This window comes from Rhinolophus ferrumequinum, chromosome 22, assembly GCF_004115265.2.
Source record: "Rhinolophus ferrumequinum isolate MPI-CBG mRhiFer1 chromosome 22, mRhiFer1_v1.p, whole genome shotgun sequence".
In the NCBI taxonomy this organism is placed as follows: Eukaryota; Metazoa; Chordata; class Mammalia; order Chiroptera; family Rhinolophidae; genus Rhinolophus; species Rhinolophus ferrumequinum.
The window spans coordinates 25,904,767-25,919,146 of record NC_046305.1 but is presented as its reverse complement, the minus strand read 5'-3'; positions in this window follow the sequence as shown (position 1 = coordinate 25,919,146).

The window sequence follows — 14,380 nt, the reverse complement described above, 5'->3', positions numbered from 1 at the left end:
AGCCTCTCTTTCCTCTGTAAAAAGGGGATGAGTTGCCTCCACTCTGACCTGCCTCCCTCTCCCACCAAGGGTTCACAGGGTGATCTCTGCTGCAGGGGACCACTGTCCTTCAGACTGCAGGACCAACAGGCAGGCTTCTTCCCGAGCATTTGTGCTTCTGGCCCTGGCCCCACACCTTGAGGTTCAGAGGGATCAGCCAGTTCTGCATATCTCACAACCTTGGCCCACCCAGGCTGGGGTCAGCTGAGAACACTTCTCTGCCTGGACTTGGGGCTTTATCATTCCAGCAGCACTTGGGCAGGTGGATGGCTTGGAGCCCGGCACATTTACTGCACTCATGCAAACAGTGGAGCTGCTGCAGGTACAGCCTGAGCAAACACCGGAGTCCTCAGCAGAGCAGGGGCAGAGGGAGTAACTTCACCCTGCTATCCAGGTTACTCCAGGGTGATTCCAGGGTGGGGAAGGAGGAGGAAAGAGACCTGGGGCCACAGGGTATGAGAAGAGGGGAGCTGTTGCCAGGACACCTGGAGAGATTCTCGTATCAGGCTTAATTTCCCCATCAGTGATGGGTCCCCTAAGTGAAGTCCAGACCCCAATATGTAGAGCATGGGCTTTGGAACCAGCAGATCTGGGCTCAAATCTCAGTGCAACTGCTCTCACAGCAGTTTCCTCATCAGCCAATAGGGAAGCAAATGACATCAGGCTCATGGGTTTAGGGGGCAGGAGAGAGGACATTCTGCAGGTCAAGTCGTCAGCATGGTGCCTAAAACCTAATACGGTAATAACCTAAGGCAATTATGACTAGTCCTTTTTCTTTAACTCAGGGACATGTTCGAGTGCTGAAGAACTGCTCAGAGAAGTCTAAGCAGAACCTGCAGAATGCACAGGCTGAGGGTGACAGAGGGAGTTTCGGTCTCCAACACCTGAAGGCGCAGTGGAGCCCCTCACCGCTTCCCTTCCCCTGGAGCTGAGAGCCTGCTTATTCCAGAGGCCTGTCCCCCCAGTCTCAGAGATAAGGCGGCCCAGTCCCAAGGGGTCAGCTCCAGCTTGGGAGAGGACTGATGAGGCCTGCCTGGTCCAGGCAGCTGCTTGTGCTGCAAGGAGATCCGTGTATGAGGCCCGCCTCCTCCAGACCAGGGGCCCCAGCGTGGGCTTGGCAACCAGCATCAACATGCCCAGGTCTGAGCCGCCGAGACTCAGACACTCACTGGCTGTGAGGTCATGGGCCTCAGTTTCCTTATCTGAAGCACGATAATGATTCCTGTGCTACCCAATGGCAGGCCACTCCTAAGGCTCAGAGGAGATGTCAGATTCCGGTACCTGCCCCCATCACCCTTGGATCTGTTCCTAGGAGGAGCAATACCTGTCAGAATGCTGCTGGGCCATCTGAGGTCCCCACTGAGGGCTCTGACCTCTTGGCCTGAACGGTTGTAGCCAACCTCTATATGGAGACAGAAAAAGGAAGCCCAGTTCCGCCAGGCATGCTGGGATGGTGGTGGGGAGGGAGGGAAGGCTGAGACTTGCCCCAGCACATCCAGACCTGTCAGCAGGACCTGAGCCACCCAGCCAGCCAGAAGCTCAGTCCAGGCTGGTGTCTGCCATACTTGGGTCCTCCCAGAAGAGCTCTCCCACCCCAGCAGTTGAGACCTGCCTTTGGACCCCCACCCTTCCAAAGCCAACTGTCCAGATGAGGGAGACATCCTGGACCCAGTGGTGCTGGGCAGGCCACCTCCGCCATGCCCCTGCCTCTAGGCAGCCACCCACCAAGTTGGCTGTACTTCCAAAAGCACCCAGAGGAGATTCCACAAGCTCTGCCACCCAGCAACCTCCCACCTTAAGGTTCTTTTGTTGCCTGACTTTGGTTGTTCTTGCAATTTGAGCTCACTGGGGATAACACTCTAGTGAACGTTTTAGGAAGATCTGGGTCTCTGGCTGGTTTAAGGGCTCTGTTCTCTGGTCTCCTAGAGAAGGCTGAGTTCTTTCAGTGCCACCCTCCTGGGTCCCCAGCTCTAGGTAAGAAACCATCCACTTTTACCTGGAACTGGGTCCCATGTTCTTTTTTCTAGTTGAGGACAGGCTCCAAGCACCCAGATTTGGGGTGGAGGTGAGGAAGAGAGGATTTCCCATGAAATTGGGCATTAAATGACCTTGAGCAAGAGACAAGTCACCAACATAGACATTGTTATGTGTCTCTGACTGCTCCCCTCCTCTTCATCTTCTCTGCCAGGCCAGGCCAGGCCAAGGATGGGAAGACCTGAGAGAGGGCAGCGTGGCTGCTGAGGGGAAGGGACTGCAGAGGGGGCCGATTCCTTCCTCTGTTTCCTCCTCTGCTGGTGTTGGAGCTCTCACCATAGTTGGCAGCCCGGAATCCAGGTGTGTAACCTCCAAGCCACCCAGCCGTAGGTTCAAATAAATATAAAAAACATGGTTTGGAGCACCTGGTCTGTGCCAGACACTGGGGACACAAAGAAAAGCAAAACATGGTCCCTGCCCTCACAGAGTTCACAGACTAGTGAGCGTGTATGTGTTCGTGTGTGTGCATGCATGCACGCGCGCGCACACACACACACACACACACACACACTTCTGATATAGACACAGACAGAGATAAATGCTGCAACAGGGGCTGGGGTGAGAGGTCCAGGGAGGGAGACCTTCATCCTGATGGGAGCTATGGGGAAGTTTCTCAGAGCATTGGGGATGGCTAAGAGGCAAGGAAAGGCAGTGTTTCTTTGCAGGGAATGGTTTTGGTCAGGTCCTGGGTTTGCAGGTGGCATAAAAGGCATCTGTCCATGGCATGAGAGGGTATGCGGTTGTTTCAGGGGAAGGCGCTTCCAACAAGAAGGACTGGGAATGAGGATATCTTTCAGAGAGGGACAGAGACGCCCACCCCAGAAACTTCTGGGTCTTCAGAGGGGTGGTTTGTGCTTGGAAACAAAAGGGAAGGTAAGGGGAGCTTTGGGGGAGAAGGGAAAGGAAAAACACTGGCTAACATTCAGATGTGCTGTGTGATACAGAGCAGGTCACGTAACCTGTCTGGGCCTCAGTGTCCCCATCTCCACACAAATGGCGAATTTAGGATGGAGAGATTGACAAGGCTAGCAAGTCTCTGGAAATAGCCAAGAAGGTTTCTCTGCATGCAGCTCCTAGCACTGTGGCGGGAAAACTCGGCTTGAGTGAGGTCTGTAAGAAGGAACGCGTGCTGACTGAGTGGCGGGAGCAACAAGAGGTCTGGGACTGCTGTTCTAACCACAAGAGGGTCACATGGGTGGGTGCCCAGGCTGTGGGGGGCCCAAGTGTCTCTAGGTGAGTGGGAGGAGGCAGGTTGGTTCCAAGGCTCTTACGGCAGTCTTCTCACCTTCTCCCAGGGGTGGGGCTAAAGATGAAAGAGACACTGGTGTTCTCTTCTCTGTTTGGCAGCTGGAAGATTAAAAAGGAGGTAGCTTCTGCAAAGCCATCATCTACTGAGGTGTTATCTGAGGGTGTGGGAAGGCCCCACTCCAAGCCAGAGTCCTGGCAACATCAATCCCTCTGTCTGTCCAGGAACTTGTAGCTAACAAATGCTTTTTTTGTGCACTGATTCATTTTATCTTCACCACATCCTAGGAGGTGGCTAGAGAGGTGTCATTATACCCCATTTTACAGATGATCAAACTGAGCCTCTAAAGATGAGGGCAACTTAGGGACGCAGCAGATGAACTACAGACCACAGACAGACCCAGGCTTGCTGACAACGCCACGGTCCATACTGAAAGCTGGCACCCACAGTTACATTAACACTACTTCCCGTACAAACGCAGGAGGGCTAAGCCTTGAACAATTCACATCTTAGCATGAATTAGTTTATCTCATTGAACACTTTCTCTACTCTGTCAGAGAAGAGGTTAGGGTTTCTGGGAGTGAGGAGAAAACACTTTCAAAGAGGCAGAAAGGGAAGACAACACTTCTACAAATTCCATTGACTTTCAAGTTTTTTCCAAGTCTGGGTCCTTTAAACCGCAGAACCCAATGCCAACCTCACAGGGGAAAGGTTAGGGGGTCCACAGGAGCCATTTAGTCACCCATCCATCACAACTATATGAACATCTGCTTTGTGTAAAACATGGAAGATGCTGGGGTGAACTAGACAAACACTTTCTCTTTGAACACCTCAAAATTTATCCTGAAAGACAGAAAAATAAGTTAATGACAGTGAAGCTTAGTACAGTGGTACCTCGGTTTTTGAACATTTTCCATTGACGAACATTTTGGTTTATGAACGCCGTAAACCCGGAAGTAAATGCTTCGGTTTTCGAACACGACTCAGAAGTCGAACATGTCACTCGGCTTCCGCTGAGTGCAAGATCCTGAGGCCTAGCTGTCGGCTGTTTTCGAACATTTCAGAACTCGTGGATTACGTTCGAAAACCGAGGTACCACTGTACTTGCTAAAATGGAGTTATGATCTAAGGAACAGCAACTAATTGCCGGAAGGGAGCTGAATTGGCAAAGTTCTCCTCTCTCGATGACACACCCCTCGTCATTTATCACCCATCCCAGAGCCTCATAAGCCTTCCAGCCAGAAAGTCCTTTTTGTTACTTCCTCTATGTCTCTCTGGCCCAGCAGTGCCTAGGATACCCAGCCATGCCCAGTGATCCCACCACATGACCTCAGCATCTAGGTGAACGGCCTTGGGACCTTTATGGAATCTCTGGCCAATACTCCCATTAGACAGATAAGGAAATGGAGGCCCAGAAAGGGGAGATGACTTGCCCAAATCACCACAGTGAGGTGGTGTCATAGGAGATATCACCACCACGGACACACACATCTGGACGGGTGTAACTGAGGAATCCCTGTGTGCTATACATGGTCGGAGAAGGAAGGTAAGGGGATGTATAGGGAGGCAGAGGGGTCCGTGACCCCACCCTGAAGAGAGGAAGCTCTGAAGCCAGGGAGGAGAGAGAAGGTAGTGGGGAAAGCACCTCTCAGGACAGGTTTAGATGGTGACGGGGCAGGAAGCTCATCCTAAGACCGAGTGTCACCATTCACAGTCTGTCTTATTGGACCTTTGCAAGCCACAGCTATTTAACATTAAATTTAAATGAGTCAAAAGTAAATAAAATTAAAAATATGTTTCTATGTGGCTAGCGTTGGCTGTATTGGATGGCACGGACGGAGCATACTTCCATCACGGCAGAAGGTTCTGTTTGGATAGTGCTGCTCTAGACATGTGACATGTATGATCTCATTCGAAAAATATTTTTCTGAGTGTTATTAATACGTGTTTGTTGCAGAAAATTTAACAAGGGAACTCAAATCACAGGTAGTCCCTCCCCTGACTATTAGCATTTGACATATGTCCTTCCAGTCTTTATTCTTCCTTTCAAAGAAAATTCAAATAATGCACAGTCATTGTAAAAAACGCAAACAATATAGAGGCATAGAGAGTAAACATGTTGTCCCTCAAGATCCCCTCCCAGAGGAAAGTGCTGTCAGCCGTTCGGCATATATTTGTCCAAATATATACTAAGTCTGAGTCTCCCTTAGCCCGGGGTGACTCTAATCACAGACTCTCCATTACACTGCTTTGCCCTTATCTGCCTCCAAGACTTCCAGTCCGGCCCCTTGCACTAATGCAAAGTGCCCCAGGGCAGCTGACAGACTTCAGGGGGAGTCCTTGTACTCAGCGGTCCTCTCAGGGGCCTCTGCTTTGGACCCTCATTAGCACCCTCTGCACCGGAAAGCCCCTCTCTCCCTTTCCTGCACACAGCCATGCTCCCTACTCCAGAGAAGGCCCAGGGGAAGGGGCACTGTGTCCTTTCATCTTACTCACCCCTGCTCCCATCATCTCTCCCAGCCGACCCCAGGGGCAACAGCAGAATAGCAGAGCTGTCAAGAGCAGGGGTCTTGCGGGGGGGGGGGGGGGGGGGTGGTGGCCAGTTAGCTCAGTTGGTTAGAGCGCCGTGCTCTTAACAAGGTTGCCGGTTCAATCCCCACATGGGCCACTGTGAGACGCGCCCTCCACAACTAGATTGAAACAACTACTTGACTTGGAACTGATGGCTCCTGGAAAATCACACTTAAATAAATAAAAGTTTTTAAAAAATGAAAGATTTAAAAGAACGGGGGTCTTGGATCAGACAGTCACAGGTATTTAACCTCTCTAAGTCTCCATTTTCTCATCTGAAGAATGGAGATAATATCTAACTCAAAGTGTTGCTGTGAGAATTAAAAGAGATGATAGACATAAAAATATTTCACATGTCAAGATAGTTATTGTCATTTTACAGATGGGAAAACTGAGGCTCAGAGATACCTAGATACCTCTCAAGGTCCCGCTGGTAGGACGTAAAAGGATCCAGGGTTCTAACCTGTGTCTGTTTAGCTCCAAAGCCCACGCTGCTCCCCACAAGGCAACCCCTTTCTTACCCTCAACCCTCAGCTCTAGGACACCTTCATTCGGGTCCAAAGCCAAAGAAAGAAGCAAGGGAGGCAGCAGCAACTGTAAGGTGACCCCAAAGGTCAGCCTTGTCCCAAGTTGAGAACTGCTGGAACCTGAGAGGGCAACAGTCCCCTACCACGGGCCCTCCCTCCCCAGCTTCCCACTGCACGTCTGCTGCATGTCTGCTCTCTGCAGACCTCCGTTTCCCCACGTGTATAGCAACCTTGGCAGCCTGTCAATCTGTGCTTCTGTGACCTCCAACCCCAGGAGGCATCAAGGACCACCCAGACTTGGGCTTGATGGGAGGCATGAAGGTGGCTCTGCCCCTCACACCAGAATAGGCCCTGGGAAGGGACAGGTGTGGCACTTACGGGCACTGACCCTGAGTTACCCTCATTCTCCCCGGGATCCCTTGGGGCCCTGAGGTAGGGTCGGGTGCTTGACAGGCCTGCTTGGTGAGAGTAGGTCTGGAAGGTGGTTTAGGAAGGGTGTGGTGGGCTGGGTGTGCCGCTTAGGCCCAGGTGTGATCACTAGAGAGGGGGCACGCCTGCCAGCTTCCTCTGCTGTGCCAGACAGGGCAGGGCAGCTTCTCTCACAGGCTGAGCCTCTGGGCTCTTAGCAAGGAATAAGTAGAAATGGACACGCTCCCCCTCGTCATCCATCCAATGCCAGCTCACCAGCTCTTCCTTGCTGGGTGGTGGATGAGACGGGCCAGGGAACCAAACCCCAATTTCCCCCAGAGCTGTGAGAACAGGCGTGGAGAACCTGTCCTCACAGGCCTGGCTGGCCAGAGGCCTTGTCTCCCTCAGCTGCCCTCCCCCCAGAGGGAGGGGGAGCAGACAATGGCCATGGGTGATTCATAAATAAGCCATCTTTTCATCCCCTCCCGCTATGGCAGACCCAGGACAACCCAGCTTCCTCTCTCTGCACCCAGCCCTGCTCCCTGCTCAGTGGATCACATCAGGGTCCATGGGGCGGGGAAGGGGGCGGGTGACTGCAGCAGATCCAGGCAGTCAGAGCAGAGCAGACAGAGCCCACATGGGCCCAGACCTGGCCTGCCATTCCCTGCCCTGACCCTTCTCCCCTCCACAAGGCAACACCCATTCTCCCTGAGTCCCAGGGGAAGAGTTGTCATTGACATTTCTTCATCTTCTTCCAGGATAGAACGTAGACCCTGCCTCACATGTATTCCCTTCCAAAAGACCAAGTACATGTGGTCGTCCATTCACTCCATGAGGATAGAGCTTACTGTTAGAAAATATTTCCTTTTGCTGAGTTACTATCTACCTTCCTGTAGAATCCACTAGGGCAGCACTTCAAGAATAGAATGTCGACTCCGAGTCCCTATCTACTCCACAATTCTTTGCTCCAAGCCAAATATTCTCATTTTTTTCAATCATTTCTCCTGAAACTGTTTTCAAGACTTTTGACAGCTGGCCTGTGTCCTCTCTTGAAACATTTACATGTATCCATGTTCTTCTTGTAACCTGGTATCTAGAATGGGGCATGGTGTTCCAGCCAAGGCCAGTCCAGTATGGAGGCTGGTTCTGAAATATCACATCCTAGACTCTGATTCAATGTAGATGCCATGAATTCTGTTGTCTTGCTGGCCTGCACGGAACTCCAGCTCAGGAAGTACCTCCTTGGCATGGTGCTGTCAAATGTCCATGCTGAATGGGTATGCATGGGTCACCCCAGCCTGCATTACTGCTGCCTCCCGAATTTGGAGGCCCCTCTACCTGCCTGGTAAGGGGGTTCCCTTGCAGACAACTCCCCATAGAAGGAGCCCCAAGGCTCAGGCAGTGCTTCTTAACAAGTTTTCATTTATGAGAACCCCCCTTGACGGTCTCATGGAAAACTCCAACCTCTTCCCAGAAAAATGCACTTGCTCAAAAGTTCTGCAGATGACACCAGGACTTCCTGCAGACCATTCTTGGCCCCCAGGTGAGGAATCCCTGTCTGGAAGTTGATGCCTGAAAAGTAAACTCTTGAGATAGCCTCCCTGTTCAAACTATGGGGCCTAGGGCAAAGTCAAAGTAATAACCTCTCAGACCAGGGCTGTGCTCAACAGCTCGCAAAGCGTGTTCACATACATTGCCTAGGACAGACCCTAGGATACGGACTATAATTGAACAAATAGGAGGTCAAGGCCCAGAAAGGTGCAGTGACTTGCCCAAGGTCACACAGCCAGTGTGGGCAGCGTCACACCAGACTCTTCTATACACATGGGGCCTCAGAGAAGCCCAACATGATCTGCTCTCCAGTGGGGAAGGCACCATGGAGAATTGGCTACACTTGGTCGCTGAGAAGACTGGTCCTGCTGCTTCTCCACACCCAGGCTGGCTTCTGTGGTGAGCTGTGGTTCCAGCAGCCTTCCTCTTGGCAAAGACAGAGAAGGGCCAGGCTGTCAGGCTGTGGCTTGTGGGACGGCAGGGAAAAGGGCAGAAACCAGGCCTGGAGCCTGAACCCCGGGAACCCAGGGGACAGAGAAAGACTCACTGTCCCCTGCTTTTCCCAAGAGTACAGACACCTCTCTTGACAGGAACATACACCCAGGAGAATAAAATGTGGCCAGGGAAGGGGTGGAACTCAGGATATAGACTGTATCTGAGTGTATGAGGTTTATATACGGGTACCAGACTTGACTATTTAAGGTCATGGGTGTTTAAGTTCCCAAGAAATTCTTGTTCCCTAAAACCCCTCTACTTGACCCAGCAAACTTCTCAGCCTGCAAGACCCAGCTCACCCCACCCTCCCGTCCCATGAAGCAATCCCCCTGTGGCTGAGTGCCTTGCTCCCTCCACATGGCCTGTGTTCAGATCCCACTCAGACACTGTCTGGTCATTATCTGACCCCTCTGTGTCCTCGACAGGTATCTGACCCCCGTGTCCTTAGCAGGCTGCAACTTGGGACTCAGTATCTCACCAAGAGGGGCTCAATCCCTGTTTGTTCAGTAAGCTCCAGACACTAGAAATGATGGACTGCTTTTGCTTTCACTTGCTCTGTGGCTTCAAGCTGGATCCAAAACCGTGGCCAAAGACAGCCAGCCCCCTCACTGCCGCCCCTTAACTGGAAGCCAATAGTGGCCTTTGGAAACCCTCTGAAGAAGCATCTAACAGCTTTTCCCAGGCTCTGACATGTGAGAGAAAAGGTTGAGGAAACTCTCGTTTTTGTCTTTCCCCAACCAGATTATTTCTCTTTGCTCCAAACAGTTGGCAAAAATGGGCAGAAAAGGTGTCCAGAGCTTAGAGCGTTGCTCTTCAGGCAGCTAAGAGATTCTGCATCCTCTATTGCTTTGTAGCCTGGACCTGGGGAGTCACTGAGGGAGGGGCTCAGGTTTGTTGTTCCAGCCTTTGATTATTCACTCTTATTGCAATAAATTTATGAATTCATATTGATTTTGTGTATCTGTCTTCTCCTTTGGACGTCTAGGCCCTGGAGGGCAGGAAGCACATCTTACTCCATTCAAGATCTCCATGGCCTGGTACAATGCCAAATACACAGTAAATGCTCAATACATGTTGAAGAAAAAAACATGCACTACAGCCCACTGCCAGTCTTATTTCTGGGTCACCCCTGTCTCTCTTAATGGAAAGAGCTTCTTACAGCTTCCCATGCTAATGTAGGAGGGCTGGCATTTCTCCTCTGGGCTGCTCCTGAGGCCAGTTCTTTGTCACTATTTATTTCCATCCCCAAATGTGCTTCTTAGGTTTTCCTGCCACCTGGCTTGAAGCCCTAAACCCCACCCTTCCCCCTAGGTTGTAACTGTATAGCCCCACCCAGACAATTTGATTCACCCCCTAGCCTCCTGACAACACTCACCCCCACTCAAACCACAACTATTTTTAGCAAAACCTCATGTTTTTGGCATCCTCCCCTGCCCCCACTCACCCTTCACCCACTGGTGTCACTTCCCCCTTTTAATTAACAACAACAGCGAGGACTGTCCTTTTCTTTTGTTTATCCCCTGGCTGTCTGGGTTTCTGGGAGGGTGGCTGACTCCTGGGGCCAGCTGGAGGAGGAGGTTTGTTCCTTTAGGCTCTAGTCCTGGAGGCCTACACAGTTAGAGGCCTGCCATGGAGGTCCTCAGACACTCTTTGCTTAAAGCTGTGCAGAATAGGGAATTTTCCGTCCTTTCCTGGGTCAGAATCCCAATGTCCGACCCACGATGTTCTTAATCTCACCTAAATCTTTCCAGCCCTGAGGGCTGCCAAATTTAGCAAATAAAATTTCAGAACACCCATTTAAATTTGAATTTCAGATAAACAACCATTTTTTTTAGTTTAGCATGTCCCAGGCAATATTATACTAAAAATTATTTATTGTTTATATGAAATTCACATTTAAATAGCCACCCTGTATTTTATCTGGTCACCATACCTGCTGTATTCCCTCTCACCAGAGCAGCAATTTTCAGATGTTCTGGTCTCGGGATCACTTTACACTCTTAAAAATTACTGTGGATACTCAAAGAGCTTTGATGTGGGTGAGTTAATGTTTTGCATATTAGAAATTAAAACAGAAATTTAAAAAATAATTATTAATTTATTTTAAAATAAGTTTAAAAATAACAGTAATAACTCAATTATATATTTATATAAACAAAATCTTTCTGGTGCAGAAAATATGTGAGATGCTCAAGTCCCATTGAACTTGGTTATAACGGGATCACTGGTATAGACTTGGGATAGACCATTCACTGGATGATTTGGGTCCCGACTCTTTGGTCACTGGATTGGTCAGTAAAGGAAGAAGCCTGCCTGACTCGGGGTGCTAGGAACGTAGGCCATGAGGCTAGGTCTCACTTGAGGCCCCTCACCTGAAATATCGGTCCAGCTGTCCTTCCTCAGAGCCAGTGTTAGTCTCGCTCCTGCCAAGCATCGCGGAAAATGACAGTAAGGGTCAGAATAAGAGCAGGTACACGCCAGGTAGGAATGAGGGATAGAGTTGGTCAGCTCCCTTCCTTGCCAGCATGGTTGGGGTGGGGTGGGACAGCAAGCAACTGGCTCACTAACCCAGTTTCCAAGGAGCCAGAGCTACCACTAGGCTCATTCATTCTTTTCTCCCTGCCTATAGGGAAGCATCTTTAGATGCTTCTTAAAGCCTCAAGATGAGGCAGAGTTGGTCCAATTTCTCAGCTGAGTCAGCCTGCTCCACTTCACAGCCTGTGTCCCAGGCCTAGGCGCCTTGGGTTAGAGTCTTTCTAGACCTGTTTTTCCATCCCTACTAAGTCACTGGCAAGATCCAGCCTTACACCCCCACTACCTATATCAGAAATAAGAACCAGCTTGGACTCACACTAAATTATGTGTGCAGTGTCATACCATCCCCACCTCAAGTTAATTTAAGAGGCAAAGGAGTTGGCCTAATCACCCCTGATGTCTCTGACATTGTGCTAGAGCATTGGTTCTCAAACTGTTGTCAAGGGACCCCTGATGGTATTCCCCAAATCCTTTCAGAGGATATGCAAGGTCAAAACTGTTTTACTAATAATATGAAAACATCATTTGCTTTTTTCACTCTCATTCTCTCATATGAGTAATACACAGTGGAATTTTCCAGGGGCTTCATGGTGTGTCATATTACAACAGACTGAATGCTGAAGGAGATTTAAGAATCCAACAAAGTGAATATAGTTAACACTACTGAACTTAAAAATGGTTAAGATGATAAATCTTATGTTAATGTATTTTTACAACCATTTAAAGAACTATATTTTCCAAAACAAAAGCTATTAGTGAGAAGAGAGCCATTGTTCTACATTTTTTTGCAAATGTCTTTAAGTATGGCTTAATGAGATAGAGCGAGAGACATGAGTGTCACATCCCCACCCCAACCACGACTGGCGAGGGAGGGAGCTCACCAACTCTATCCCTCATTCCTACCTGGCGTGTACCTGCTCTTATTCTGACCCTTACTGTCATTTTCCGCGATGCTTGGCAGGAGCGAGACTAACACTGGCTCTGAGGAAGGACAGCTGGACCGATATTTCAGGTGAGGGGCCTCAAGTGAGACCTAGCCTCATGGCCTACGTTCCTAGCACCCCGAGTCAGGCAGGCTTCTTCCTTTACTGACCAATCCAGTGACCAAAGAGTCGGGACCCAAATCATCCAGTGAGTGATCTATCCCAAGTCTATACCAGTGGTCCCGTTACAACCAAGTCCAATGAGATTTGAGCATCTCACACATTTTCTGTACCAGACACACAGCCTTCACACACTCACCTTTGTGCTATTCATGATCATTCTGTAGGTGTTAGTTTATAGCTTCAACTTTATTATATATAAATTCTTTGAGGGAAGGGACTATGTCTTTATTGTTTCTGTATTCTTCATGGCACCTAGAACAATAGTAAGGTCTCAATACATGTTGATGGTTTATTAGGGGAGGGGTTTTCACTGATTTAACAATCAGAATACCCTTTATAAGGGGAGGCCAGGAGAGCAGGTGGAGGCCCCTTAGTAAACATTTATTGAGTACTTACACTCATTCCTTAGGTTTTCTTTGGTGAGGTATTTCTTACAAAGCATGTTCATGCATCATCCCTTTATTCCCTGCAGCAACATGAATGGTGTGAGTGGACTGTGAAAGTGACCCGCTAAGTAATTGCAATGTGCTCTGCCTAAAGAAAGAATGTGTTAAGCCAGGGAAGTTGTCTCTGTGGCGCCAAATATGTGGGGTGTGGGGTATTCTCCAGAGCTGTGCTGGGGAAGGGTGTCCTGAACATGGCTACCTAGTGCATCCTGGCAGAGGAGAGGCTACCCTGCAGTGACGACCATTCAGCTAGCTCTCCTTGCTCAGCTTCCATGCTGAGTAACCTTTCCACTGAGCTTGAGCTTCCCCTTGTGTGAATTTGCCAACATACAGTGAACGTGCTCATCAGCAAATCCAAGGATCTGGTTGGTTGGAAGCAGTTATGTTTTTCATAGTACATTAATGAATTGCCATTCTGATTATATCCATCATCTCCTGGAGCTTTGTGTCCCCCCAGAGTCTCCTAAGCCTGTGGCAAGCAAGGTTTCTGAGCAGCAAAGTGAGGCCCGGACTCCGAATTGTTAAAAGGTCTCAAGGAAAACCTGGCTACCATGTGAGGCTCTGCTGAAGGGCCAGCCTGCTCTCCCCAGGTACAGCCTGGCCTCTCCAATGGCTTCCCCATTCACAGGGACCTTCCTGCTGGACACAACAGTGACCACAGCCAGGGATCAGGAAGACTGAGACCTTGCAGGCCAGGCCAGGAGGATGAGTCGCAGCCCAGCTGGGGGAGCTTTGAAAGTTCATCACACCCTTTCCCCAGCTTCCTGGTGGGGCAGGTGGTCAGTCCTGCTGCACTGATGAGTGCCCCACAGTTCAGAGCCCAGGTCAGTGCAGCCTGGAGCTGCCATTCTCAACATGAGGAGAAAGTGATGCAGAGTGGGGAGGAGATGGTGCTGGCCGGGCCCTCAACTCTAAAGGCAGAGCTGAACACTTCCACCCGGAAACGGGGTTTTGGCCTCTTGCGGGCTGGGAAAATCTTGGGCTGGGAAAATCCTGGCCGGCAGTGTCTGTATATCACGGAAGCTGAGTCAGACTGACCCTATCTCCTAAAAAGCTCTGCTGTTTTTAGAACTCCATTGGTCAAAGCCAGACCAGCCGCCTTCCATTCCTCAGGGGGAATTCCTTTGGGGGAGGGGATAGAGGGAAGAGACTGACCTTTTCCAGGAGACTGAAACCTGAAATCTGAGTTTTTGTCCATTTATGGGCTTGAAGCCCCTCCCCACCTAAGATGACTCATTCCCGGAGCATGACCTAACAGCCCCGGAGAGGGGATAGGGTAGAATTGAGAAGGCGGGATTAGCTGTGGGAGAGGGTTGGAGGCTGGAGAGAGAAGGAAGGGAAGAGCCCGCTGATAAGCATGGGAAGTCCTTTTCGAAGAAGCAGGCATGGGGAGGATTTTAGGGCCAAAAGAGGTAGAATGGG